At 44.0% G+C, this 26,356-nt stretch overlaps 1 protein-coding gene across 2 annotated transcripts in view; it reads left to right on the plus strand.

Moving 5' to 3' along the window:
- PPARGC1A (PPARG coactivator 1 alpha) overlaps positions 1 to 26,356 on the plus strand; it is a 341,886-nt gene that overhangs the window by 192,011 nt on the left and 123,519 nt on the right. The window contains exon 1 of one of the 2 annotated variants that reach the window (XM_054172284.1): positions 21,905 to 21,963. The exons of the other annotated variant lie outside the window; for it this stretch is intronic. The gene's annotated coding sequence lies outside the window, so the exon portion shown is untranslated. Of the gene's footprint in view, positions 1 to 21,904; positions 21,964 to 26,356 lie in introns of those variants that run through there. 2 annotated transcript variants of the gene reach the window in all.

Below are 26,356 nucleotides of genomic sequence, written 5' to 3' on the forward strand. Positions count from 1 at the left end.
AATTGCAGAGAGAAAAATTTAGGGGAGTAATGTCTCCAGGTAAGGAACGTTGCTGGGCTGCCCATAGCCCCAATGGCCTCGTGGAGGTGGTGTGGTGTTTAACATTCCAGGGAGCTGATCCTACAGATCCTAGTCCTGTGTGCTAAGCGGAGGGCTTGTGAGTGGTCTCATCCTCATCACATGGAAGTACTTTGCCTTTCAGGTTGAACTGTGGACATAAACGTGTGACAGTGTGGCTTGAACCCAGAGCTCAGAGGAGACCTTATTGCTGTCTACAACTACCTGAAGGGAGGTTGTAGCCAGGTGGGGGTTGGTCTCTTCTCCCAGGCAACCACCAACAGAACAAGAGGACACAGTCTCAAGCTGTGCCAGGGGAGATTTAGGCTAGATGTTAGGAAGAAATCCAGTGTGATTTCTGCACAGTCTAACCTGAAGTTTCACTGTGCTTCAGGTCCCTCCATGCAAGTGGAGCTCCTCTTTTCCTCTCCTTCCTTGTCTGTCTCATACATTTAGGACAATCTGGTTTCCATTTAAAATCTTTGAGGTGGGGACTATCTGCTGCATTAGACTGGTGTACAAAAAGAACTGAGAGGCACTGACTCTTGGCAAGGGTTTAGAGATGCTGCTGTAACACAAATAACTGTGCTGATTTCCTCTGGAGATGTTCCTGAGGATGGCATATGCAGTTGAACTGAAGCTAGAGGTTAGAGGGTAATAATTGCACTCATGGCTATTTTTAGTCCATCCTAGAAGAGAGAGAGAGAATTTTCTTTTAAATGGATTTTTATATTTAAGGAAATTACAGCTTTCTGGAGGAACTTCAGAGCTATGACAAAACATGAGAGGCAAGAGGGTGTTTAAATTTGGGGTCTGGATTTCTGTGTTCTGGTCATTCAAAGCTGTTTGTTTCATCTCCTTTCTTCCTCCTGGTGAGGTGACTAAAAGAAAAGTGTGAATGTGTTTAGGTTTTATTCACAGTGCTGTCATAATGTCAGAGCAAATACAGATAGAGACAGATAGAAAGCTGATGATGGATAAATGAAAAGAGGGAAGACACTCAGATAAGGAGCTCCAGCTAATCCAACTCTAAACCACATTTTTTTTGTGGCTAGTTAACAATCTGTATGTTGCTGTACCACCTCTGCTGCGTTAGTTCGTTTATGTCTTTAATACATTATCTGTAGGCAACATTTTGGGTGAAGCACTGTTGCTAAAAGAGAAGGAAAAATTATAGTTATTGCTATAATAAACAGCTTGAGAATATCTGTTTAAGATGATTGCAGTAATACAAAAGGAAATAGCATTAGATTGCAACATCAATTATTTAGAACAATGTCGTTATATTCATTTTTTACCCTATTTCTTTTCTCAGAGATAAAGTTCAGTCTTTCTAGCGTCAGGTTTCTGGAGCCACAAAATGCCTGCTTGGGTCAAAGGTTCATAGCTTTCTGATGAACCAGGTCTTGAGACTAAGTGGGAGTGTGTCCTTGAATGGACAAGGCAGAGGTTCTCCAAAGGCTGAGGTGTGGGGGTGCCCGAGCGCTCCCAGCATCGCTCTTGCGTGGCTCGTCCGGCTGCAGCTTTGCTGTAAGGGAGAGGTGCCAGTGGCCTTAGGTTTTCTGGGACTTTGAGGGAAATAGCAATTTTAGACCATCTTGCCCTAGTTTTAGCAGGCTTCTGGGAATAAGAAAGGGAAAATGGATCTTTGTGAAGACTTAAAGAATGTTGCTGAGAGGGAGGGGGTGAAATCAGGTCCTCATGGAGCACTGAACCTGGTTTATAAATGGAGTGAGGAAATGTAAGTCATTGTGCACTTCTAATTTTGGGGCTTTTGTATGGATATTACTACTTAACTGAAGACAGAAACCTTCCCTGAAAAAGAAAATGCAATTGTGGCAGGAAGGTAGGGTTGCTCAGGCATCATTAGAAGCAAAAGCAAAGGCAGTAAGTAATCAAAAGAATAAAAAACATTTTATTTTTGCTTTCCCCCCTCCCCCTTTCTTTTTAATTCTGTCCACATGTAAGAACCACTTCATAAAATACGATGGGGATGTATTAGTAAGCATGCCAGTGCAAGAGAAAATCACACTTCTTGGTTATATTAATGTTTGGAAACAATGCTATGAACAACCCACTCAGCAATGGTTTTCTCAGTGCAAGGAAAATCTTCAGTGGCACAAACCCTGTAAAAATGAACAATATTTTATATAAATGCTGAGTGAATACACATAAGCTGTGAATACAGTTAGGAGAGCTGCCACTGCTTAAAGGTCAGTAAAGCATAGCATTAAATGGCACATTTTGTGCTCCCAGACACGTAACCCTTGGTAAATTTTATGCAGTGCATTCCTGAAATATCTATAGACACATTTTCTTCAATAATTCACAATCCTTTAAAAGCCTTTTTTCTTCCCCCCCTCCCCCCCATTTGACAATCAGTGGCAAGATGCAGCGTCTATAAAAGTTGCTGGTAGTGGACTTCCACTGCCAGTTTGATAGGAGGACAGATGAGGTTAAATTCCTGCCCCCCAGCCCTTCCTTCCAGCTGAACTCAGGACACGCAAGCCTGGTCTGCAGGACCTGCGCCGGGCCCATAGCCTGGCACAGGGACTGTTTGGCGGCGGGGGGAGGTCTTCATGGTTTTTCGTCTCCCTTTGCAAGGTGAAGGGTTTCTGAAGGCGAGCGTGGGAGGGCTCAGAATGCATATTAGTACAAGATATTTAGTGGGAAATGTCATCCCTCCGACACGACTTTTCCCTGCTTCTGTTTGCTAGTGTAAAGTCAGCAGAAGTAAATTAGCTGGCAGATTTCAATGGAGACTGTTACCGGCGTCCTCTGCCAGAGAGCGTGTGGAGTGCCAAATTAGAATTGATTTCTCAATAAAATTGAGTTCAGCCTCCTCAACATAATCTAAGACAGAATGACAAAGTCGCTCTCACTCACTTTTTAATTTTATTATTTTCGGTCAGTTTTGTTCTTGGATGTTTTTGCAGCCCTAATTACTCGTTATTATCTTCTTCCTTGAACCTTTTCCCTCGTCCAGGAGAGCAAAACCTCCTCTGCTTTCGTAAGCACAGGAATAAAGGAAAAGGGAAAGGACATCCACACGTCGCCTCCCTCACCCCTCCTCGGAAGGACTTCTGGCAGCAGAGCCAGGAGCGCAAGTTCCCTCTCTGTGCTGTGACTCAGAGGCTGAGAGCACAACAAGCTGTTTACAGTCCCATCCTCATTTCTTCTTCCCACTCACAGCACGTTGCTTTGGGAACCACCAACCAACCTAATTAAAACAAATTTTTCCTATTGCGGGAGCAATTCCCCGAATGCTGCTCCTCGCCAGCATCCTGCTGTGTCTGCTCAGCTCGCTACCTCCAGCCAGCTCCCAAGGAGCCTCCTCTTACTGTAAAGAAAATCGATGCCTTCTAATGTGGCTTTAATTCCTAACTTCAGTGCATTTATCACACATACTTCTAGGGAACCTCATGTAAATATAGGGAGGTGAGAAAAACAAAATGTCTTCTTTTTTTCAAAGCACTAAGAGACTTCTGAAACATTTGCAAAGGCTGTTACACGACCAGGTAAGAGCTGTTCAGAGTGGACTAAAAGCAGGATGCTAGCGAGGAGGCGCAGGTGGGAACACAAGATGGCAGCACTGGAAGCATTGCAGAAAGTCTGGAAGTGTAACCACCACCTGGAATTTGCTGGCCTGATTTCTGCTGCAGGCATTGCACCCAGTCATTATACCCAACCTGGCCTTACAGGCTTGCAAGGGCAGCAAGATTTCAAGATGTCGTGACATCTGTCCTCTTTCTTCAGTGACTAGGGACTATTTCTCACCCCACATGAACTCCAGCAACAGAGGTCAGGGAGGTTGGATGGCTGCGGCTGTTCATATCAGTCTTCCAGAGCACTGAAATCTTCCATCCCTCAGCTCCTTCTCATAACAGGGCTCCTGAAAGCACTTCTGCTGCTATTGGACACATCTCTGCTTGGAAGTGTTCATCTGCTGTCACTTGTGTGGCTGTAGTTTCAAGGGTTAAATGGCATATCTTTATGCCAGCCCCATTTCGGTAAAGACAAGAGTTTCTGAGGAGTGTTGAGCAACGTGCTAGGTCAGAGGCATTCCTCAAAATACTTCTCTCTTTTTTGCTGTTAAGCTTTTCAGCTTTTTCCACCCCCCCTCCTTCTAGTTTCACCACTTTCTGGCTTTCTCTTGTCAGGATGCCTGAACCAGCCACCTTTACATTCCTTCTTTAGCCCATTTTTTTCAGAGCTTCATGCATATTCTCCCTGGCTGTAGGAGTGAGAACATGACTGCAGCCCTATCTTCTGTCTTTTTCCATGTGGGACTGGTAGTTTTGAGAGTATTCAATGTCCTTTCTGTTCTTTACTTCTCCAAACCAATACTGTTAGGTAGCTGCTTTCCATGTCAGGCTCTTTCGTTTTCCCTCTTTGCTTGACGTGGTTCAAGGTCTCTCTGTTCCCACCTGTATTCTCCTTATTTCTCCTTCTGCCTACCACACTCTGCATAGATCCTGAGTCCTTTTTTCAGAGCTCTTTACTACTAAATCTTTGGGGGAAAAGAAGGGAGTTCACAACAGTTATTGCTACAGTTTTACTCATTTGTGAAACTGAGATTTTTCTAGTAAGAGACAGATACCAGCTCTGTGGACATCACACGGTAGAACGTGATCAGGCCACCAAGTGGCTGCCAAAGCCTATGGAGAGAATAAGTGTTTGGGCTATGAGCTTTCAGGCATCTGAACCACGTGCTTCATTTTAATCATGTAAGCAATCCAGTGGAGATGGGTTGAGCTGGTTATACACTTAATCTTCAGAATATTCTTAAGTGCCCATAGGTTGGTGGAACATTGGGGTTGCTTGTACTCCAATTCCAAAAGCTGTGGTGGAGTAGGAAGTGGGAAACTGAAAACTACTGACTAACTACATGAAAGACTGATTGGAAAGGAAGACTGTTTCCAGCTGCAGAATCTGGGAGTGGGAGTTAAATTCGAAGGGTTGTTTCTCCTGAGCATGTATGCAAACTGGCTGGTGAATCATGTGGGTGATGGCTGTGCTTCCTAGGTTTTGTTGCTGCTTGTGGATAAAGATGATCATCTCAGGTAAAAGGGCTGAGACGTAAGAGTCCTCATCCACCTCTGGAAGATCCTGTGGCAGAGACTTTTGTGCTTCCAAGCTTCTATCCGTCACTTATTTATTCAAGATCCCCCTTAACTGCTTTAGCCAAAGGCTAGGTGGACCAAGTGCTGGTGTAGCGTATCCAATATCAGGCTTAGAGGTCCTCTCATCCCAATGGATTTGGTCCCAGGATCTCTCCTGAATACTGGCACAGGTTTCAGACTTGTCCTGCTTTGATTCTTTTTGGCTGAAGAGAGGAAATGGATTAGCTTACACTTCTGAGAGAGGTCTTCCTGGCAGTTGTTGAGTCTCACGATGTGGATTCTCAAGGCTGTCTTCACAAGGGAATTAGTCCTATCTTCTGCCAGCAGGTTGAAATTACCCTCTGTGTTTATTGTACAGGGGGGAAATAGAAAAGAGGGAAAGAAAAAGAACAACAAAAATCTCGAAAAATCAGGAGAGCAGGGGTTTGTGAAGGTCAGTTTTGGGGACTGAGAGCTTACCCCATGGAGAATGTGTAGGGTACAGCAGCAGAGACGATGGAAAGTGCCAGGTCATCCTGTCCTCTTCTCAGGCATCTGCAGATCCCTTTGGTAGCGCAGGTTTATTTGCAGGAGTGCTTTGTCCCTGAGTCACGCTGGTTGGGGAGAGGCTGTTACATATGCAAAAAGAAAAAGACTTGGGTGCTTTGTCTTCCAGAATTTTCACTCATTCCCCAAACCAGCTATTTCTGGTGAGTAGGTTTTGAACGTGGCAAGCAGTATATACACCCTGTGCTAAGCATTATTATTATTTAGTGGTTTATTTGCTATTAATGTATTTTTTAGTAAGCATTGGGACTTTCAGCCCTTCCTTTGGGAAGCTATTGTACATTCACATAGATTTAACTGTCAGAGTTTTTACTGATAGCTTATATTTTCCTTTCCTTAATTGCCGCCTGTTACTTCTTCTGGTGTCCTCTTGTACCTAATTATAAATGTTACAACATCAATTTAGGAAAAATATCAGGGGAGGTTTCACAAGGGTCAGTGCTGATCACAATATTGTTTAATACTTTCCTAAACAATATATACAGAGCAATACAATTTGCAGATGATGCCAAATTAAGAGGGATCATAAACACAGTGGAAGGCAGAGAGAGAGGAAGAGAGAGAGAGATAACAAAAGGATATTGAGAGTTTAAAGAACTGTGCAAAAATTAACAAGATGAGATTTAATTTAGATAAAATACAAGGTCATACACTATGGGAGAAAAATACCAACTACAAAATGGAAGATGCTGCTTAGAAAACAGCAATAATGGTGATATATTTTACATTTATGTGGCTTCTTTCATCTTGCGGAGTCCCAAAGAGCTTTACAAATTAAATAAATTAATACGGAAAACTACACCTCAGGATGATTTGGTTCTCCACAGAGACACCTCCTGTGTTGGTGCAGAATATGACAGCTCTTCCACTGAACTCTGCAGTGGTGTGCAACAGTTCAGGACAAAATATTACAGGTCCCCTTGAAATGGCAGTAAAAGTTAACGGAAGGCAGCGTTTGTGCAGCAGGGCACTGCTTAAAACTGTTCCTTTGATGAAAACTGCCACGGCTTTGTGTGGTCGTTGTTTTGTGTTTTGGTGTTGGGTTTTTGCCAGCTGCAGATGATCAAGGTCTCAGGTTTACATCTGTCTTTACCTTTACTGCAGTAATGCAGAGAGGAGCCCACTGACTCGCGGTGGACGCCGACCGCACGAGAGCTCATTGTGGGAGACAGCTGGGAAAAGAGCTGTGGGGGTTTTGTGCCTGGAACAGACAAATATATATAACCTGGTTATTAAAAAGTAGACAACATTATCTGTAGTTATGTGAGGGCTATTCATTTTTAAATGGACAGGGAAGTTTGACTGGAGGGTATATAAAACCAGTGGTGGGAAAGGAAAAGAAGCAGTGCTGAGCTGGTGGTTGTGGGGTCTGACTAAAAGGGAGAGGTGAAGGAGATGGAGAACGTAAATGCAGGCAAAGCAGAAGGACAGTATGAGGTGAAATAAATAACACAGGAAAGGCAATAGCATAGGAAAGGGTTAGTTTATGTGAATGCCTCTGATATCCACGTTCTTCAGTGAATATACTTTAAATGATGGCATTTCAGAAGTGCGCAGCAGTGGTATGGGACAAAAGGGAGTTTTGTTTTCCTTGTCCTGCTAATTCTAGGCATTTTGGACTTCCGAGTGGAATTTACTCACCTGCAGGCATTTATGTGCCTCATGGTGGAGGCACATCACAGGTTGTGGGTAAATAAAACAGAAGTGTTTGTTCTCTTCTTCCCTGCCCTCCCCCTGAAATGTTACCTGTGCTCAGTCGGCATGGGGAAGTTCCATCTGACTGTTCTGAGGTCCAGCTGCCTGTCCCATGGAGCCATGCAAACTGAATTTAGGCTGACTTCTCAGTTTTAGAGGTTTTTTCTTTTTTAATTTGTTTTACTTTTGGGTTCCAGCAGTTCTTTCCACAGTTTTGGTGACTGTCAGCAGCATGACCTGTTACATCGGGTCCGGCTGCTACCGCAGACTTACCTGGAGGGTGGAATTCGCTGGGCCTGATTTTCCACCAGCCTGCCTCTCCTGTCACTACTCACAGCTGTACAAAATGCCACCATTGTTCTTCAGCAGCAGTTCTGCATCCATTTTGCGCAGGGATGAGTGACTATAGAGGATGCAAGCCAGTGGAAAATTCACCTTGTGTTCTGTGTTCCATCTTAACCGAGGCACGAACCAGCACCCTCATGGTCTGTTGACTGTAAATCTCTTACTTTCAGATGAGCTAAGAAGGAGCCTTGCCATGGTTAAGCTAGTGTGAATCACAGTAAGCTTACTTCAGCTAAAATAAACTCACTCCTTTCTTTCTGAATGCAGTCCTCCTCCTCCTGCTCCCATGTGGCTGGATGCTCAGCTGTGTGCGGTCTCTGTGGTATTCCCATGCTGCTGGGCTCCAAAAGCCTTGGGAAAATTCTGTGTAGGGGTTACTCCTCCCAGCCATCACAGGGCTGCTGGCTTTGGGCAAAAGGAGTTTAAAAATGGTGTGTTCCAAGTAAGTGATCTCAGGAAGAAGAGGCTGGGTGCTAGTCTGCCTGCTTGTTTGCACAATCCTCACCACTGTGCCTGTGTGTGGAAGAACTCAAGGTTTGCTCAGTTTTGGATAAAGAGAGCATTGCCCTTAAAAACTAAACCTTGCTCTTGAAGACCTTTTGATGGAGCTGTCAAGCCAGCATCTCATTTGCTTCTTAATATGTCTGAGCAATTGTTAAAACTGGAAAGGGAAGAAGCCAGGCAGTTGAAGGACAGACTTTCTCTCCTCCTATGCATTAGAAGCACCTGCTTTAGTCTGCTGCCATTTTGCTTGAGAGAGCTGGAGCACTTGAGTTATGGTGACATCTATTAGAATTCAATTAGTGGTAGTTCACTGACCCAAATTAACATTCTTTGTTAAACTCAAGTCAGTGTATATGTAGGCTATTTCCAGGCCAAACGGACCTGCATAGAAAAGAGTCTCCGAATCTCTGAGCTTGTTGGCAGTGTCTCAGTAACTGGATTCAGAGCACAAGCTTATCTAGTGCCAGTGCTGTAGGCTGGCTAATAGAATTGCATGTCTGTGGTTTGTAATTAAACTGCACAGAGCCCTGACTCGAGGTGAGCATGGAGAAGGACAGCTATGGAGGACATGCCCAGTGCCTCTCTGCAGCCTCTCAGCTCCTCTCCTCCAGCCTGGAGCAGAGGCAGCAGCTGGGAGCTCTGGTGGATCTCTGCTGTGAGAGGCATCCTGGCACATGGGTGGGTTGGAATATCTGATCCTCACTTTGCTTCTTATTTCAAGCTATTCATGGGCTCCCAACAGCATCAAATCTGCCCAGGTCCCAGACTGGACGTCAGTGGCTTTGGTGTTATGGCTACATTAAGCCACCCCTCTCATGCACTAAACTTTCCTGGTGCCCAGTCCATGCGTTGCTGGGTTTCTCCAAGTGGCCTTGGCAGGCATGACTTGGTAGAAATGCCCTTGCAGTCAGTAATGCCATTCAGCATCAGAAGAGGGAACAGAAGGGAATTCCCACTTTGTTCCTTCACCATGGTCTATCTGTTCACTGGCTTGAAACACTCTAGAGCTGTCTACGTGGTTGTCGTTTCCCTCCAGTTTGTATTTTGTGTTTAGAAAGAGCGTGGCACAGTATTTACCTGTATCTGCATCTTGGGGCTTGGGGGGGTTTATCCCTCTAAGGATGAGTATTGCCATCTGTGATTTCATTTGAAGGGAAAACATGACTTATTAGCAAGCAGTTGTCCATGACTGATTTTTAAAGGGGGGGTGGAAATAAATAGATCTGCTTAAGATATTTTTTCACAGACTCTACTTCCACAGTGACATTTACACTAAAACAGTGGGCAGAGATGTGTTAGTCTGGATCTGCTCCCGGGTGTCACTTCGACTAGTTTAAACTGTCACTGAGCATCTTAGAATAGTCAGCTTCATGTGTCTTGTGGATATCATTCATTAGATTTCACATTTTAATATTAGTGGTGACTGATGTAGACGTCAAGAAGAGTTGAGGCATTTGGGTATTGAACCTGCAGATATTTTGTTTCTTATTTAATAGGCTTTTGTCTCAAGATGCAGTTAACAATTATAAGACAAAATTCACTCCTGGTGCGAGTGAATGTTCCTCCTGTGTGTGGATTTGAATTTGCCCCATAGAGAGCAAGTGCTTTTCAGGATGCAGTGATTTCCCTTCATGATATGTGCTTGTCTTCTGGGGGGCAGCTTAGGTGTGCACACTTAAAATTTAAATACACCGAGCTCTCTGGAAAAAGAGCTAAACACATGTCAGCTTCCATAGAGAACATCCTTCTGATGCTGACTGTGCCCAGTACAAGGTAAAACTTCAGAAAATCTGTTTCAAATATACTTGAAGGCATTTACTTATCAGCAGCACAGATGGCACTCGAAATGCTGAGTAATAATTGTTAAGAGCCAAGGCAAATGATGGTGCAAATGCAAAAGCGGACACAGGAATTGCAGCCTGTGCAGGTTGCTCTGCTTGTACAGACAGGTGAGAGCATGTGCCAGCTCTGCTTTACTACTGAAGTGGCCAGCTGAGGTGCTTTTTTTGCCTGTGTGGTTATTAGGAGCAGAGGGTAGGGCAGATGGTTCCAGAGGTGAGCAATGAAGTGTCCAATTCATACTGAAGACTCAGATTCCTGCTGGCCCTGGTTGGACAGTAAGGGAGTCTGCTTTGTAGTTGTGGATGCTCCAACGTTTAAGGCACTAAAATGTAACTACTTTTTGGTTACCTGTGTAGGCTGCAAAATCTGTGTCCTCCTCACAACAGTTCCTTCAGCCTTCCTAAGCCTTCTGCAGGTTCTGGTGGCATGTCATAGTTTGGGGACAGCATGTCTTTGGTGGAAAAAATCACCCAACCCAATCAGTATTGAATTCAGCATCAGGCTGCATGGCACCCTGACTGCCCACCTGCTTATGCTTTTTTTTTTAACGTGTGTGTGTGTATACTTCAGTAAACCCTGCATCTGATTGCTCCTAAAGCTTCTCCTGGGAAGTGGAAGTGCTGAATTTTTGCAAGTGCTGTGGTTTGCAATTGGAGAACCTCTGCAGCAGGTGGTGGGGACTGTGTGGCATTCAGCACTGGGCAAGGGGGCTGCACATGGTCTGCCCACCCACACAGTCTCTTTGAGGTCATCTGAGCTCTCACTGAGATTTGGGCTGTGGTCATACTGAGGCATCCCAGGGACTGAGTGCCTCTGTGGTCCTTGCTGTGTCCCCATACACCTTGCTGGCAGCCTTTGCCTGGGGTAGGAAGGGGAGACAAGAAGTGGAGAGGAGGATATGGAAGTATGAGGCAGCTGTAAACACATGGGGAAGCAAGAAGCATGTTGGGAAGCATCAGATGGAAGGGCAGTATTAGTTCACTAGCAGCTTAACTCTTGCCATTTTTTTTGTAGGCACATTAATAAAGGGGAGTTTAGGTGATAATGTTATGTTGGCACTCATCACAGACTGGATCTCTGCTGATGCTGTTCACTGCATCAACACAGAGAGCCTTTGCTACAGCTGTAACCCCACGGAACCCCACAAAGGCAGTGATGAGCAATCTGGTGTGGTTGGGTTTTGTAGCTAACCGTTGCACTCAGCAGCACCACGTTAGTCCTCTCTTAATTTCTTCCAAGCTGGGCCAGTCCACCTCAAAAGCTGTGAAAGTTGAACAATTTCAGCTCTTTCCTGGCTGCTCATTGCTTTACCATGGCCATGTGGAAGGGGACCCTTTTCGTCTCTGGGTTCCCCATCTCGTTCCGGATTAGCTCTAACAGGCACAATCCATATCTGCATCTGGAAATGTTACTCCTCCTGCTGTTCTCCTTCCTCTCCTGAGACAAAGAGGGATGATACTTGGTAATGCTCTCTCCCTTAGGTTTCTGTTGCTTGACCTACAGGTAGTTCCTTGGCCAGTGGCATGTCTGTGTTGATGTAACAGAACTTGGCTGCAATATAAAGACATTTGGAAAGTCTTGGAAATGTTTGTTTTAAAGAATTTATTTGCAAAGATTTTGGTTTGGGTTTTTTGTGTGTTATGGTTGGTTGAGAGATGAAGTTTGCTTTCTTTAATGAAACATCTCTAATAGTCTTTTCCTTCCATTTCTCATACCTCTGTGTTTTCCCATTAATAGAGGAGAAGGTGGGAATCTGAATTAGTGGGGTTAATGCTATTTGCAAGACGTTTCTGCTCCTAGTTTCAGACCAGCTTGGAATATGCAGCGACAAAGCGAATGGCCATTCTGAGGCAGAATAATGCTTTTTGTTGGATTTACATCTGATATTAAAATAAAAAATAAATTAAAAATCAGTGTCTCCAGAGTAGATGAAATAACATTTTAGTTCTCCATTGGCTGCTTTCTCTTCAGGGGTCGATACAGAGGGGCATTTGCTCTGTGATGCAGAAAATAATCTGCTAAAGAAAAAAAAGATATGTACATCTGTAACCTGCACTTAAAAACCCCCAGCCTTTAGAGCAGGGCAGAGCAATGGTGTTTGACAGTGAGACTGGAGAAGAGTTCATAAAATGTTGAGCAAGTTTTAAATGAGAAGGAAAATACAAGGGGATGGCAGTCAGTCCCTCATAGTGCATTTGGTTACTTTTTCCTGGGTTCAAACAGCTCTTCAGAATTTTGGGTTTGCCCCAAAATTCAGCAGTCTGGAGAGTGTATTAATGATTCATGTTGGTGTAATTAGTCTGCATGTTGAGTTTATTAGCGGACTGACTAAGGTACTCTTAAAAGGCTTTATTTGGGAAAGGTCAATAGCTGAAGCCAATAGAGCTCCTGAGAGTTTGTGCCACATACACATTCACACATAGAAAATCACGTTATCAATTTTCATTTGACTTTTAATCAATTACAGTGACAAAGAGATGATTTGAAGTCAATCTCCTGTTGGTGCTAAATTACTGTTTGATCACAGATGTTTGCTTTGGCGACTGCTTTCCTTTGCACAAAGCCTTGTAGAACTGGGTTGCAGAGACTGATGCTTCTCATTCTCAGGTGATTAGCAGGTTTTTCTCTATTTTGCGGCTTTTAGCAGCATGAGGGATGTGCTTCTGCTGGGATATGACTGTGTGTGAACCTCTTAAGATAAGCATGGAATTTAGTAATGAAGCTTGGCATTGACTTAGAAGTGCCACTCTTTGAATGGAGATGCTCCTTCTCAGTGATCCAGCACCGAATCAGTTCTCAGAACAACAGACTCCTCCATGCCATCTGTCTAGATTTGTAAGATGTATGCTAACAATAGCTTTTGACCAAAAGAACATTTTGCTTCCTACTTATTTGTAAGGAGCAGAATACAAAAGAAGGAAAGAAGAAAAAGCTATAAAAATAAACGTGAAAAATAAGATGTGAGGGTTCTTTGCAAGACAGTCAGAGAATCAATGAATCAATTCTGAAAGCATTTATTTTTTGGGTGGGGTTTTTTTTTTTGGTGATTATGCCCCCTCTTTATTTATCAGCTGTTTGTAATAGGCCAAGACTTCATTTTCTATTCATAGGAGAGCGATTCCTGAGACCACACAGCAGGCACGTCTGGAAAACTACTCTGTCTTGTTTTTGGATTCCCTGAATGGGATTCAGAATGGTGTTTTGATGGTTAAAATCACATAACCTGAGCTTAAGACCAGCTTTTGAAGTGGTCAGTGCCCTCCAATGCAGCCAGATTTTCTAACGGCCCAATTCTTATTTAAATTCTAGTATGGGTTGCCAGGGAGCAGGTGCTAAATGGTGGGATTTATTTATTTGTTTGAAATCTGTGTGTTGTACTAAAAGATGCAGGATGCTGAACATGGCAGAGAATCCAGCCACAGGAAAAAAAACACTGCATAAAATGCAAACCATAACACACACAACCCAAACCCATCATATAAATCAGCCTAAATCATCAAAGCGATAGATCAAACAAATGCCTCAGAATTCAATTCTCTCCCTCCTGTCATTCTCCCCAAATGCTTTGCATAATACCCTGAAGATCAGCAAACAGATTTTGCCTGGTATGCAGTAAAGTGAGGAATGCATTTTACTGAGGGACCGTGGGGGAAAAGGACCCACCAGAAGCCTTGGGTCTGCTGAGCTGAGGTGCAACACTAGTGCCACTGCAAAGAGAATATATGTGTGTGTGTGTGTGTGTGTGTGTGTGGTTCAGTTAGGTTTTGGTCAGTTGTGCTTCAGGCTCACTGATTTAACACAGCCTCTTCTCCTGACATTCCCTGGCTCATGACTGTATAGGTTGTATAGAGTTGCTTGAAAACTGGTGGATAGTTCTGATGAATACATTTGTAATGCCTCACAACAAAATTTCTACTTCATGAAATATTAAAGGGTTAAGTCCCCTGAATTGCCAACCCTAAAGAGAGGATTTCAGTTTCTGGTCTTTGGGATTTGCCTTCCCTTTCCCTCTCATCACAAAGAGAAGGGAAAAAAAATTAAAAGTACTAAGGAAAGTGGAAGAGTAGGAAGCCAAATAGGAAAAGGTACAGTTAACTGCTTGCTTCCTGATGAAAATCCAGCAGAATGCAACAGCACTGCTAATTTCTTGCTGCTTTGTTCACTCACAACCTTTTAACAACGTTCACCAGGAATCTTCAAGCGCTAATACTGAAGTTTGGTATTAAAAGGCTGTGATTTTCTGCTGGCCTGCTCACGTGGTCAGGTGGTGAAACATCTGGTTGGTACACCCAGATGTGACTTTGCATCCTGAAGAAGCTCTTTTGGAAAGAAGATGGAGTAATGAAGAGTGGCTGGACTGTTTGAGTGGCTGTGTGCAAGAGGTGGGAGTCGCCATGCTGACAGTAGTTAACCCAAGTGTTTCTTTGGCTGTGCTAGAGGAGTGTGGCCTGGGGGCAGCACGCCGGAGTCAGGTAGTCCAGTGGTGGAGGTGGTTACTCTTGGCAGGGGAGGTGTTTAGTGTCAGGGATGGAGGCACCTTGTGCCAGGACTCAAGGGAACCAGCTCTGTCTAATTTAAAACCTTTACTTTCAGAACAAATTGAATTTTGATCTCTCTGTGCTGCATGATGAAAGGCTGAAGGAAGGATTTAGCAGGGAAACTGTGGGGGCTGTAGCCCCCTCCCTCTATTGGTAGCAGTAGTTTTGGTCCTTGTGCTGGTGTGCTGCGGTGTGCCCATGGTTCGGGCTGAGGCTTCATCCAACATGAAGCACTTTGTATAAGTACAGTGCATGAACTCCCTTACAAGGAGGAACATTGTGGCTCTTGTAACAGTGCCACATCTGCAGCTGTAGCCCAGTGGTTTAGCCCCTGAGCGGTGCACAGACCCATCTTTGAAATTTCCTCTTGACCTGCGAGTTCAGAGCATTGCCATGTGCAGAGTACCCACTTGTGTACACCCTGCTTTTCCCAGTCATCCACAGAAAATCACCTCAGTGAATGATGATAGCAAAGTCCAATGTTTAAAAACGCTGCCTTCAGACTGCAAGAGTTGGAAAAATGTTGCCTTGGCCATTCCTGTGCCTAGGTTGTCTAAGAATAGAAGCTGGGGAGCTAATCAGATCTTTGTGCAATGCTGGTTTTATTTTACAAGCCTGCCTTTCACTGCGTGCCCTACATGCTATACTTGCCTCTTCTATTACACTGCTCTCCAGCATTTTACTGGAGTTTTGTGTTTAATGGGATAATCTGAGGATCTGAATCACTTCCCATATGACATGAATACCTCTCTATTTTTAATCTCACTTTCTATTAAAGTAAATAAGAATTATTTGTATCTCAGGAGGAGAGCCAGCACCTGGACTATTGGGTTGTTTTTGGCTCCAGCTGAATTTTGCAGGCTAATGTATCTGTTTGGAAATACCATACATGGCGACTCTGTCTGCAATGATTGTTCAGTAGAAGACAATTCCTGTAGTGCTGAATTGCTGTCTGCTTGTGGGCTGGCATTTTTTCTGCAAGAGTGGATGAAATCTGCTTGCCTTTTCTTGCTTTCTTCTACTTTACCACAGGAGGGTGTGCTCCCAGTGATGTCCAGAAGGGCTTTTTTTTTTTCACCATCTTTTCTTCTGTTTTCCATTTGTCAGTGTCAGACTCGAACACGAAGAATGGATCAGGCAGGTGGGCTGAATCTGCTTTATTAGGAAGGGCCTGGTGAGTCTAGAGTTAATGAAGGGTTTTGTAAAACTTTGAAAGAAATGTCATTATGCACAAATCTAAAGATCTGTAAGTATCAAGTGAGCTTTATAATATCACTTAGCAGATGAAAGGATGTTTAAATAGTGTCAGAAATGAATGGTGAGGGATGCCTAGAAAGCTTCAGGACAGAAAGCTATCTTTCACATTTTTTCCTGTTTTACCTTTGTATCAGAATAAATATTCAAGCTAAATTTAGCCAGTGTGATTCAGAGGGAGTGTATCTTCAGCTCTTCCATCAGACATGACCCTTTGCAGTTGGCCTTGTTGCTTGCATTGTTAGTGTGGTGATGAGCCACTTGCTCCAGCTGGCTGGGAATGGAGGGACAGAAGGACACTTCATGGAAGGGCTGACCAGGAGTGGCCCAGAGCCGGTGGCACAGCTCTGGATGATCATGTGTCTTCTGCATCTTGAATTAATATTCACTTGCCTTTCCAGCCAGGGGCGGTGGACCCTTCATGGCAATCAGATTTGTAGCGAGGCTTCTGTTTGCCTGCCTCTCTTAGCAGTCTGGCACTTAACAAGGGGATATTTAACTTGAAAAATGGTTTATTTTATAGAAGTTCCAACCAGTGTAATGCTTTTTAAAACAGCCATAAAATTCCCTGCGTACCCCATGAAATTCAGCTTGATAATGATAGTGCTGCTTTGTGATTATGTAAGCACACAGCAGCTGATTTAACACAGGAATAAATTCAGATAGCATGTTCCTGACCTGTGGCTCTGCAAGAAATGCAGGGCTTGAAGGCTAGTGCTGGAGTCAGCAACAGGCTGCAGAGCATTGAGGCTCCTCGTCTGAACTCAGGCTGCACCAGTTACCATGAATCTGATGGCCTGGCAGCAGTGAGAATGAACAGATGAATGATCTTAAGTCTGTTTCCTCCTGCCCCTTCACAGGAACATGGAATGGGGCTGGGGCTGAAGTTCCTACCTTGCAGCAGGAATGCTCTTGCCAGCCACAGGGAAAGGCATCTCATCAGTGCTGCATGGTTCCCTGGGTACATTCGGGACGCAAGTCCTTGGATTGCCATTCCCACAGGGAGCCAGAAAGCTGTGAGCCCACATGGGAGGAGTTGAAATGGCACTAGGGATGATTACCAATGAATTTTCAAAACACTGGGTGGTACAGTTTAGTGTCTGAGATTAGAAATATTAAATGCTTTAAAAATTACCATTTCACATTTTTTAGTGCCATTTTATTGTGTATTCATTAGAAAAATAAAAGGTCAGTATCCTGGCAGGACATTACATTGCCAGTTCTGGGCTCTTCAGGGCTCCATCTTCAGCTATTTATTGCTTTCAGTTATGTCTCCTGCTGAAATTCATGTGAGAGAGAGCAAATAGACACATCCTGGGTAAAAGTTAGATGTAGCACGTGCCAGAGCAAATGGATGCCTTTTAATTTGGAAGATTACATCAATCAGATGAATGTTATTTGGACTAGCATGTGTGTTTGGAAGAAGCTGGCCATGAATATTTAAAAGAGCAGATTACAGATGAGAAAGCTTCAGGATGCTGACAGTCTAACAGGTATTTGCACCTAGCACAACATTGCTATAGAACTGCTGCAACTGACCCAGTGGCCACCCCCCCAACTCAAACCACTTGTTAGCTGTATGCAACAGCTCTTGGTTCTTCACTCTGGTTTCTTACCACCCTGCTCTGTTAATCCTCCCTCCTGTTCTGCATTATACCTACTGGTTTTCCACCCTTACCAGGAAAGATTCACCCAGGCACAGGTAAATGCCTGGCTGAGGGTTAGGTGCAGAGCAGAAGCTGCCTGCTTTGCCATGCAGGGGCCAGACGCATCCCTTGAGGACCGACAGACCACCCAGCTCTACTGCCCCCATTTTTCTGGGGGACATGCAAGTTGTTCTCTGGTTGGCACAATCACCTGGGAAGGAGTCTGGCTATGTCTTGGGTACAGAATCGATGAGATATGTTTCTATGTAGCTGTGAGCAGACGTCTGGAGCATCAAGGCACAGCAAAATAGCTGCAGAACTGTGCTGTGAATCTCAGACCCAGTTTCCAACCACCCAGGTTGACCTTCAACATACAGACACAGCTCAGATAGCTGAGTCTTTGCTTGGACCAACAGCATGAGCTGTGTCTGTGTTGTTTTAAGCATCTTAATCCCAGGCCTTTCTTTTGTTCCTCAATTATTATTTTTTAAAGCATTTTTGTGACTAGTCAGTTTTGCTCTGCTTTGTTGTTGTTTTTTTGCTGAACCACTGCTTCATCCATTACTCCATCCTGTACCATCTGCACTGTATTTTTCTTAGCTGCTTTGCCTGTAACTACGTGCAGGAGAAAATATCCATCTGTTAAAGGCTGAGGTATTAGACTGAGGGAGAGACAGTTTTAAACAGGTATTACAGATATGTCAAACTAAGTTAAACAGAGAATATTAGTCCAAAAAATAAAATGTCCCAGGAAAATCTGGGTGGCATTTTATTCTTGTCAAAGCATGACAAATGATCAGAAGAGGGGTGGAAGGAAGAGGCTGTTTAATCTGAGAATCTCCCATTCCAGGTAGACTGTTGTACTTCCAAAACACAACGATCTCACCATGACATGAATGTGATGATGATGTGCCATTGGCTGCATCAACAGTTTTGCAGGTGTTTAGTGGAAGCTTAATGTTAATGAAATGCAGAGTTGTGCCTTGTAGATTTTTGGGGGGTTTTGGGGGGCTCCTCGAGTCTCAGTTTCCCCCTTTGGTCTTTCTGATAGTGGAATTAATGGATCTTACTTAGTACCTGAAGAAGAACAGTCTTCAGAAAGTGATTTTAGGAATGACCACAGTAGGAGTCCTGTGCTTAAGAAGGAGTAGACCAGAACAAGGTTGAAAATGAATGAGCCTGTGGGACAGAAGATCTCTACTGGAAAATCTTATGCTGCAGCTTATATCCTGGCAGGTTGGGACTCCCTTGTCACCAGGACTGAATGTATCACTTCTAAAAGCACTAAGTTGCCTTTGTAGCTGTGAGAGATAATTGCAGGCTCCATGCTTTAAGGAAGCAAACTGAGGAAAAGACTATTTACATACACCAGGAACAGGCACAGATTAGGTTCAGCAGGCCTGTTTGTACTGTCAGCCTCCTTTATATTGGAGATTAGATAAATGTACATAAATGTTAGGCATAACAAATATTTGGCAGTGTTTCTCTGTCCTTGCATTATGCTTCCATGTAGCCCATTAGGGTGGTTGCCTGAGAAGGCTGGGGACACAAAGGTGGTCACCTGGGGTGAGAGGCTGCCCAAGCAAAATGGTTTCTTTAATAAGCTGCAGGTTTTGGTGTGTTATTTCTGCCTGAATATCCAGGTTGGAAATCGCTGCAGCTTAAAAGCTACAAATCAGGAGGAAGCATTATCAGGATGTTATTCTGTTATTGCTGTTGTTTTATTTGTAGTTATCTGTTTGCATTGCCAAGTTAAGACCATTTGGTTACTTGTCTTGTGCAAGTAACTGATCCATTTGCACTGGGAACTGGGAATAATAAAACCTTAAAGATCTTAGTGGTCAGCACTGCCTATTTAAATATTTAGCATGATATTTTGTACTGTCCTTCTCTGTAATTTTGTGTGTAATTGTATTGATTTGTCTTTTTTTTTTTCTTTTTATGACATCAGAAAGAAAGAGAATAGAAGGTAGAATTTCAGAGCATGTTTGTCTCAGTGGCTGAGTACATGAGCTGGGCAGCCTGGAGACAGCAGAGACTGATTCTTGTGTCTCTCCCTGGGTGTTTCCTGATCAGAAGGAACATCCTCAGAGCCTTGGTGGAGTTAGGCACTGGTAAGATAGGCCAGGGCTAGGGGGGCTTTGTTGTTGTTGTTTTGTTTCTCAAGGTTTCTTGTGTGAGGTGATGAAGACTGCTCACCAGGAAATACACAGCTTACAATTTGGTGTGTCTGTGTGTCCATCCATAGATTTCAGAACAGATTACATAAGTTTGTGCCTTATGAGCTCATGCAAACTTTCTTCTTTTAAAAGCAGCCTGTATTTTCATCTGTCCAGTTGTAGACATGTTTTGCAGCTTTGTCAGAGGCCCAGCTGCTGTTGTTTCAGCAGTCAACACTTAATAAACACAATTTTATTACCCAACTATTTCATCTGCTGCCTGGCCCACCAAACAAATCCTGGGCTCTTGGAACCTGTGCTGTGGGGAATTCTCTGGATTCCAGGAGTGTCAGCTTCTCAGGCAGAGTTGCAGGGTGGTGGCCTGGAGAAGGATGGAGGAGACACATGGCATGAAGAAAGGAAAGTGAGAAACAATTGAGAGATGAGATTTCAGAGCACTGAAAATACAGTTTCAGGTGCTGTGCTCAGACAGGCTTGTTGGAGGATTTGCAAGTCAAAATGAAGGAGTAAACAAATTAGTGAATTTTAGACCCTGATAGTCTTCAGCCATCCTGTGACACATGGAATATTTGTACAGGATGTATTCACCTCGACAGAAAGCTGAGGGCCACAACTAGTAGTCTCATCTTGGTAGTAATCACTCTTAAACTCCTTAGAAATGGGGACTGGAAGGGATCTGTGGACCACAGATTGGAAAGCACTGTTCCAGGAGCTCAAATTACAAAGCTGGCAACTGCTGAATCTCCAGAAATATTTCTGATTGGGAAGCTTCAGATTGCCTAAATAAACAATAAATGCATCTGAGCTCCATGAGGGTATTCTTATGGGAGCTGTGGGACTCTCCTTGTTGCTGTATGCTGTGAAAAACTCAATGGCTTTTTATTCATTTACCAGAAAAGAAAGCAGATTCCAAGCTGGGTCCTGCAGTCTGGACCTAGCCATCATCTGTCTGGTGGGTCTCCCTCCGCAGAGCATCTCTCATCCATCCAGTTCCTCTCCCTGTTTCTCGTTTCATTTGCCTCCTTGCCTGACTCTTGCTGTAGCTAATAACTGTACAGTGGGGAAGAAATGCTGTGGTGTTCTGTGGTGGAAATCTGTGCTTTTAATTTAATTTCCCTGTTGAGGCTTCTTTTGTTTGTTTGCTTGCACTGTGTCTGTATTGAGCATCTTCTTCCTCTGGACATTGTCCAAGTAGATTTTTTTCCCTTTTTGCCTGGCTGTTTATGAGAGTTGTGCTGTACATTTCTATATATATTTTAAAGTGCAGGACACAAAGCATTCAGGGATTACCTTGTCAATAGTTGATTCTGAACCTTCAGAAACAAGATATTTTGTCTTGTCATGTTAGCAGCTTGTCGCTGTCGATAGAGAGGATGACCCATGCTGTGATCATCCAAAAGAGATAATGGAAGGCTCTTCTGAAGGTGATGTCAATATCCCTGATGTTATTTTCATAGGGATTCCAAAGTGGACAGTGTGATGTATTTCTCTGACTACAGTTACACTTTTACTATCCCAGTATGAGGCAGAGAAATACATGCTCAAGTGTGTGTATGCTCACCTCCTGCTTCAAAGGGAGTAGAAGGATGAGGCAACTAGTGACAGTGAAAAATCCAGTTACTGAGGCGTGAAAGGAGAGTCTGAAGGTAAATGCTGTTAGTGCCCAGAGCAGGCGATAGGGAATCATGACATCAGAGCCTGGTTTCTCTGTATCGTGAACCCAGCGGAAGGACAGAGCTTGAAATGTGTCTGACTTGGTTTTGTAGTATAAAGGGAGATGCTAAAGCTCCTAAACGGGATTTGGGGGGACAGAGAGCGCAGAATATTAAAATGTCAGGTAAATAACAGGTCCTACAGGTGTTTCCATTTGTACTGTACATGTAAAATCCAGAAGCTCCTACTGACTGTAAAATTAATAATAGGCAAAGTCGATGGTAAATGGCCTCCAGAATAAAGGCACAGAAATCTTATAAAAAGTCAGGATCAATAGGATAACTCTGGCAGCACAATACTGAGCCTTCTTTCCCCTTCTCCCAAAATAACATTGTCAGTTATACAGCAAAGCTTTTACTTACTTCTGCTAATGGAAAACCGTGATAACGATCTTTGAATAATAGAGGTTTAGAAATAGCAGCTCCTGGGTCCTTACACCAGCCTCAGCAGTCAATACCAGAGCTCCCTTTTGGAGAGGCAGCAGCCCCGGAGGCTGGGAAGGAATTGGTGCCACCCTATGGTTTGTGGTGTTTGGTTTTGGTTTGGTGGTGTTTTGCTTTTGGAGGGGGGTTGTGGGTGGTGGTTGTGGTGCTGGTTGGCTGTTGGTTTTTTGGGTTGGTTTTCTTTTGCAGCTCAGATGAATTATTAAATGCAAATTCAGCAATGCAAGGGAGGAAAAAACAGATTATTTTCCTTTTGAGTTTGCTGATTAGTCAATTGCTTAGTTCATGGAGGATGCCACTTGTGTCAAGTTTCTGTATACTTTCGTAGAGCTGGAGCATGATACTTACTGTATCTCAAGTGAATGATTTTTCAATTAGCCTGCAGTTCCTTGGCTGTATTCCCTTTGCAGTCCTACGTGGGTGATGCAGAGCAAAGGTTTAAGAGGGTTTGGACAATTTATGACGTTTGGAGATGTTCTTTGTCAAGAAACAATATCTGCAACAACTTTTATGTTCAATTTTAGTCCTGGGTCTTTTGTTTATTTTTATGGCATTATTTTCTGAGGTGTGAAAGCTAACTTGAAGGTATTGTTTAAAATGGGGGGTGGGGTGGCGGGGGGGGTGTGTGAAGAAGAAAGAGAAAAAAAGAGGCAGTGTTAAAAGATTGAGGTAGCAGGGAGCGCAGGAGTGGTTTTATGATGGAGCTGCAGATGGGAGGGCACTGAGAATTGGTTTGCTCTGCCAGCCAAACCGGGAAAGAAAGGAAAGATCAGAAACATTTGAAAATGAGATCATACAGCATGTGAACTCTACAGACATCTCACCCATGGTTTTTTTATGAGAAGTCTTAGTGACATTTGAAAAGTAGGGACCCGTTCCCTAGTCTTAAGGTTGACTGACATTTAAGGGCAGCGTAAGGCACGATTTCCTTCCCCTCTCTTTAAATTGAAGTTTTCATAAATCAGGGTGAGGGAGAGGCCTGGTTACATCTTGCAAAGTGTTAAGATCTGTGTAGAAATATGAAAAAAGGAACTTGTGACATTTCAAACACTTTGCTGAGCCTTGTTTTGTTCTACATCTGTAGAAGGATGGAGACGGAGCTGCACAGCGATGGGGAAGGGAGAAAACCTGAAAATGGTTCAAGTTCAGGTATTTATCACAGCAGCTCAAACACAATGGCACAGAATTATCAATACTAAGGGAATGTGGAATAGTTTAGAAGTACTGCTGAGGATGCTGCTGCTCTGTAAGAATAGGGCAGTGTATTTTATCCTTGCCCCAAGTGCAAGACAGCCGGGCTCACTGCAGCAACAGATCAAGGTATGACTGCAATTGCTGCTATGGGTGAGTAATTCCAGCACCTCTTTTCCTCTGAAGGAGCTGAGGTTCCTACAGGGAGACAGGTTTAGCCTAATATGGACTCTGTCCACTATAGGTTTCATGTGCTGATTGCCAGGCATATTGTTTCCACTTTTGAGTGACTCCAAGGAGGATGGAGCACCCACAGTGAGCAGGACACAATGGGATTCAGCTGCAAGGCAGGTGGCATCTGGCTGCCTCCTGCCTCTCCCAGGGTGGTGATGAAGCCAGAGGATGTGGTAGCTCTGTGGTAGATCTCTTTCATGTCTATGCCATTTTCCAAGCATAGCATAAGAGTTGGGATTCCAGTCTGGAGGTGTTTTCTGAGTTTCTAGTGAGTATTTAATGATGTTTGACTATGTGGGCTAGTCTTAGTGAGAATCTTAAGCGGGAGAAACCTCCAAAGCCTTAGGCTCTGTGTTCAAAGCCTAGCAAGCAGGGAAAAATATTCTGGGTCTCACCCCTTTCTAGTGAGTGCTTAAAACCTTCAGCCCTTGACCTCATGTTCTTTTGGAAGTGTTGTGACCTTTCAGTTCCTCAGGACGATCCTTTTTTTCCCCCTTTTCTTGTGCCTGGGTTATGGGATGCTAACATAGCTGCTTTGCTTGTAAAAGGCTGCTTAGAAGATTTTGTCCCACGGAAATACAGCAGCACTGACAAGCAAATCTCTTAAGGCTTTTGGTAGACAAAACCAGACACTGGGTAATCCAGTAACTGTGTGAAAGAGATTTATTCTGGAACTAACTCACACTGCAGTAGAAAGCATCCATCTTCCTCCATCTGCCTTGAGTTGTGAAGGTTTAAAATGAAGGGAGGATTGAGCCCATTCTTGCTACCTGAGCATTCCTCAGGTGGGCTTGCCACAGCCCCACAGGGCTGCCACGGCACTGTGAAAGCTGCAGGAAAAAAGCCTGTTGCAATGGAGAGGTGAATCCCACCTCCAAGATCCATCTGTCTCTTCTCCTGTGGCAGTTACTAAAATAATTGCTTTCTTGCTTTAATGTTAGCAGTGACTGAGGCACAGCTCTCACCTTCAGCTTAGAGAAGATGACTTCACCAGGTTTGAAAGGGAAGCTGGCAAACCTGGGTCCATCCCACCATGGAGCAGCCTTTGGCTGCCTGACTGGACAGAAGGTGGTACCTGCAGAGCCGTCTTTAGGTTTTCTTTTGGAAAGAATCACACTCTGCAGTTGGCTCTCCTTGGCTTAGTGGGAGCCCCCAGCTGCCTCCTGACTCGGGCAGGTCGGCTGAGTCCTCAGGTGGAGAGGAAGAAGTGAAACCTCAGAGACAGGAATGAGACACTGGGGTGGAAAGCAAGTGAATCAGCAAAGCTTTGAGAGGAAATTCTGCCTTGCTTGCTTCCACTCTTCTTTTCTTGACTGATGTTTGGGCTTATTTCTCCCACACTGTTACACTGGTGGTACTGAGTTCTGATGAGAAAAGACTTGGTCCATCACCAAGCACTAATTTTCAGATAATTAATACTTGGCACCAGAGTAGCACTTAACAACCATGACTGGAAGATGACTGACTGAAAGTCCAAGCATGGCATTATCTAATTATTGCTTCTTTTGTATGTGCCAAGGACTTAATAATTTGTAACTTTTTTCTAGGGGAAGGGGAAGTGATTACAAGTTTCTTATGGGAAGCAGAGGTACCACTGGGCTACCATTAGCAGTGGCATGAGTATGAAGGGCGAATTAAGCTTGGTGATCCTGCCAGGCTTACCTCCACCAAGGCCAGGCTCAGGATTTATAAATATTGTTCTCTGGTGACAGACATAAGTAGGCCTCTTAACAACAAGCCTCTCTGTATTTTTGCCCTTCTGTCCTTGCCCTTTACATTAGGTCTGTCTTGTAATGTTTTTGTCAGGGCATCCTGGTAGCTCTTTCTCAGTTGAACTCATGGAGTCTGTTACTTCCCTAATTTCAGTCTCCTCCTTGGTTCTCACCTCTCTTCCTCTGTTACCAAAAAGAAAAAGGATGCTCACCAGGTGGAGTATCCCCAGTGTCTCACCGGTCTGCATTTAACCTGTCTGCATTTAGCTGTCTGATTGGCTGGGGAAAACTGAGTGTTTGTGGCAGTGAGGCTCGTCACTGACATTGTCACCTGAAGGCCAGGAGGTTGCACTCTCATTACTCCCATATAGGACATGGCTCCTTCCCAGTGTGGCAACTGGGTATCATGCTGCTTGAGGAGCTGCAGTCTGGATGAAAAGTTGCATTGAAGCACCTTGTCCTGGTGGCCAGGGGGAAGTGGAAATATCCCAGAGAAAGTTTTGTTTTGTTTTGTTTTCTAATGAGGGAAGTATAATCCTACTGTCCTGGTGGTATTCCCTCTTTCACCAAAGCAAGTACCAGCATCAATGTCTACGTGTAAAAGCCAAGGGTAAGCACACAGTGGCTTCCTTATTGAGGCAGTCACCACCATGACACTTGAGTAAAGGTATTTAGGGTGCTGCATATCTGAGAGGCAAATTATAACACCGAGCTGTATTCTTGAACATAAGGAAGTGCAGAAACAAAAAGCCAAGTGCTGGGTTTCATACTGGATAGCTCATTAACTTAAAAACAGAGTAGGAATGTAAATTATAACCCTGTTATTACTCTGCTCCAGTTGAGACGGTAACTTGGCGGCTTGCCCATGACTCTTTTATAAACCAGTAACCTCCGGAATAAATTATACATCATACATAATACATAATTGTCCTTAAAAAGGCAATAATTGTTTTAAAAGGTACAGTTTGCAGTGTGTTTCACATGAAATGTATGCCACAAAGCCAGCCCGCTTGCTCTGGCTCCAGGTTCCGGTGTGCTCAGCAGTGCAGGGGTTGCAAGTTGTTGCTCAGGGCTGCAGTACCTCGGCATGGGACTGCTTCGCAAAACCAGGATCTGTTGTCTTAGAATCACAGAATCAGTAAGGTTGGAAAAGACCTCAGAGACCATCAAGTCCAACCTGTCACCCAACACCTCCTGACCAATTAAACCATGGCACCAAGTGCCACGGCCAATCCCCTCTTGAACACCTCCAGGGATGGTGACTCCACCACCTCCCTGGGCAGCACATTCCAAAGGCTAACAGCTCTTTCTGGGAAGAACTTTCTCTTCACCT

Source organism: Dryobates pubescens, chromosome 23 (assembly GCF_014839835.1).
Source record: "Dryobates pubescens isolate bDryPub1 chromosome 23, bDryPub1.pri, whole genome shotgun sequence".
Lineage (NCBI taxonomy): Eukaryota > Metazoa > Chordata > Aves > Piciformes > Picidae > Dryobates > Dryobates pubescens.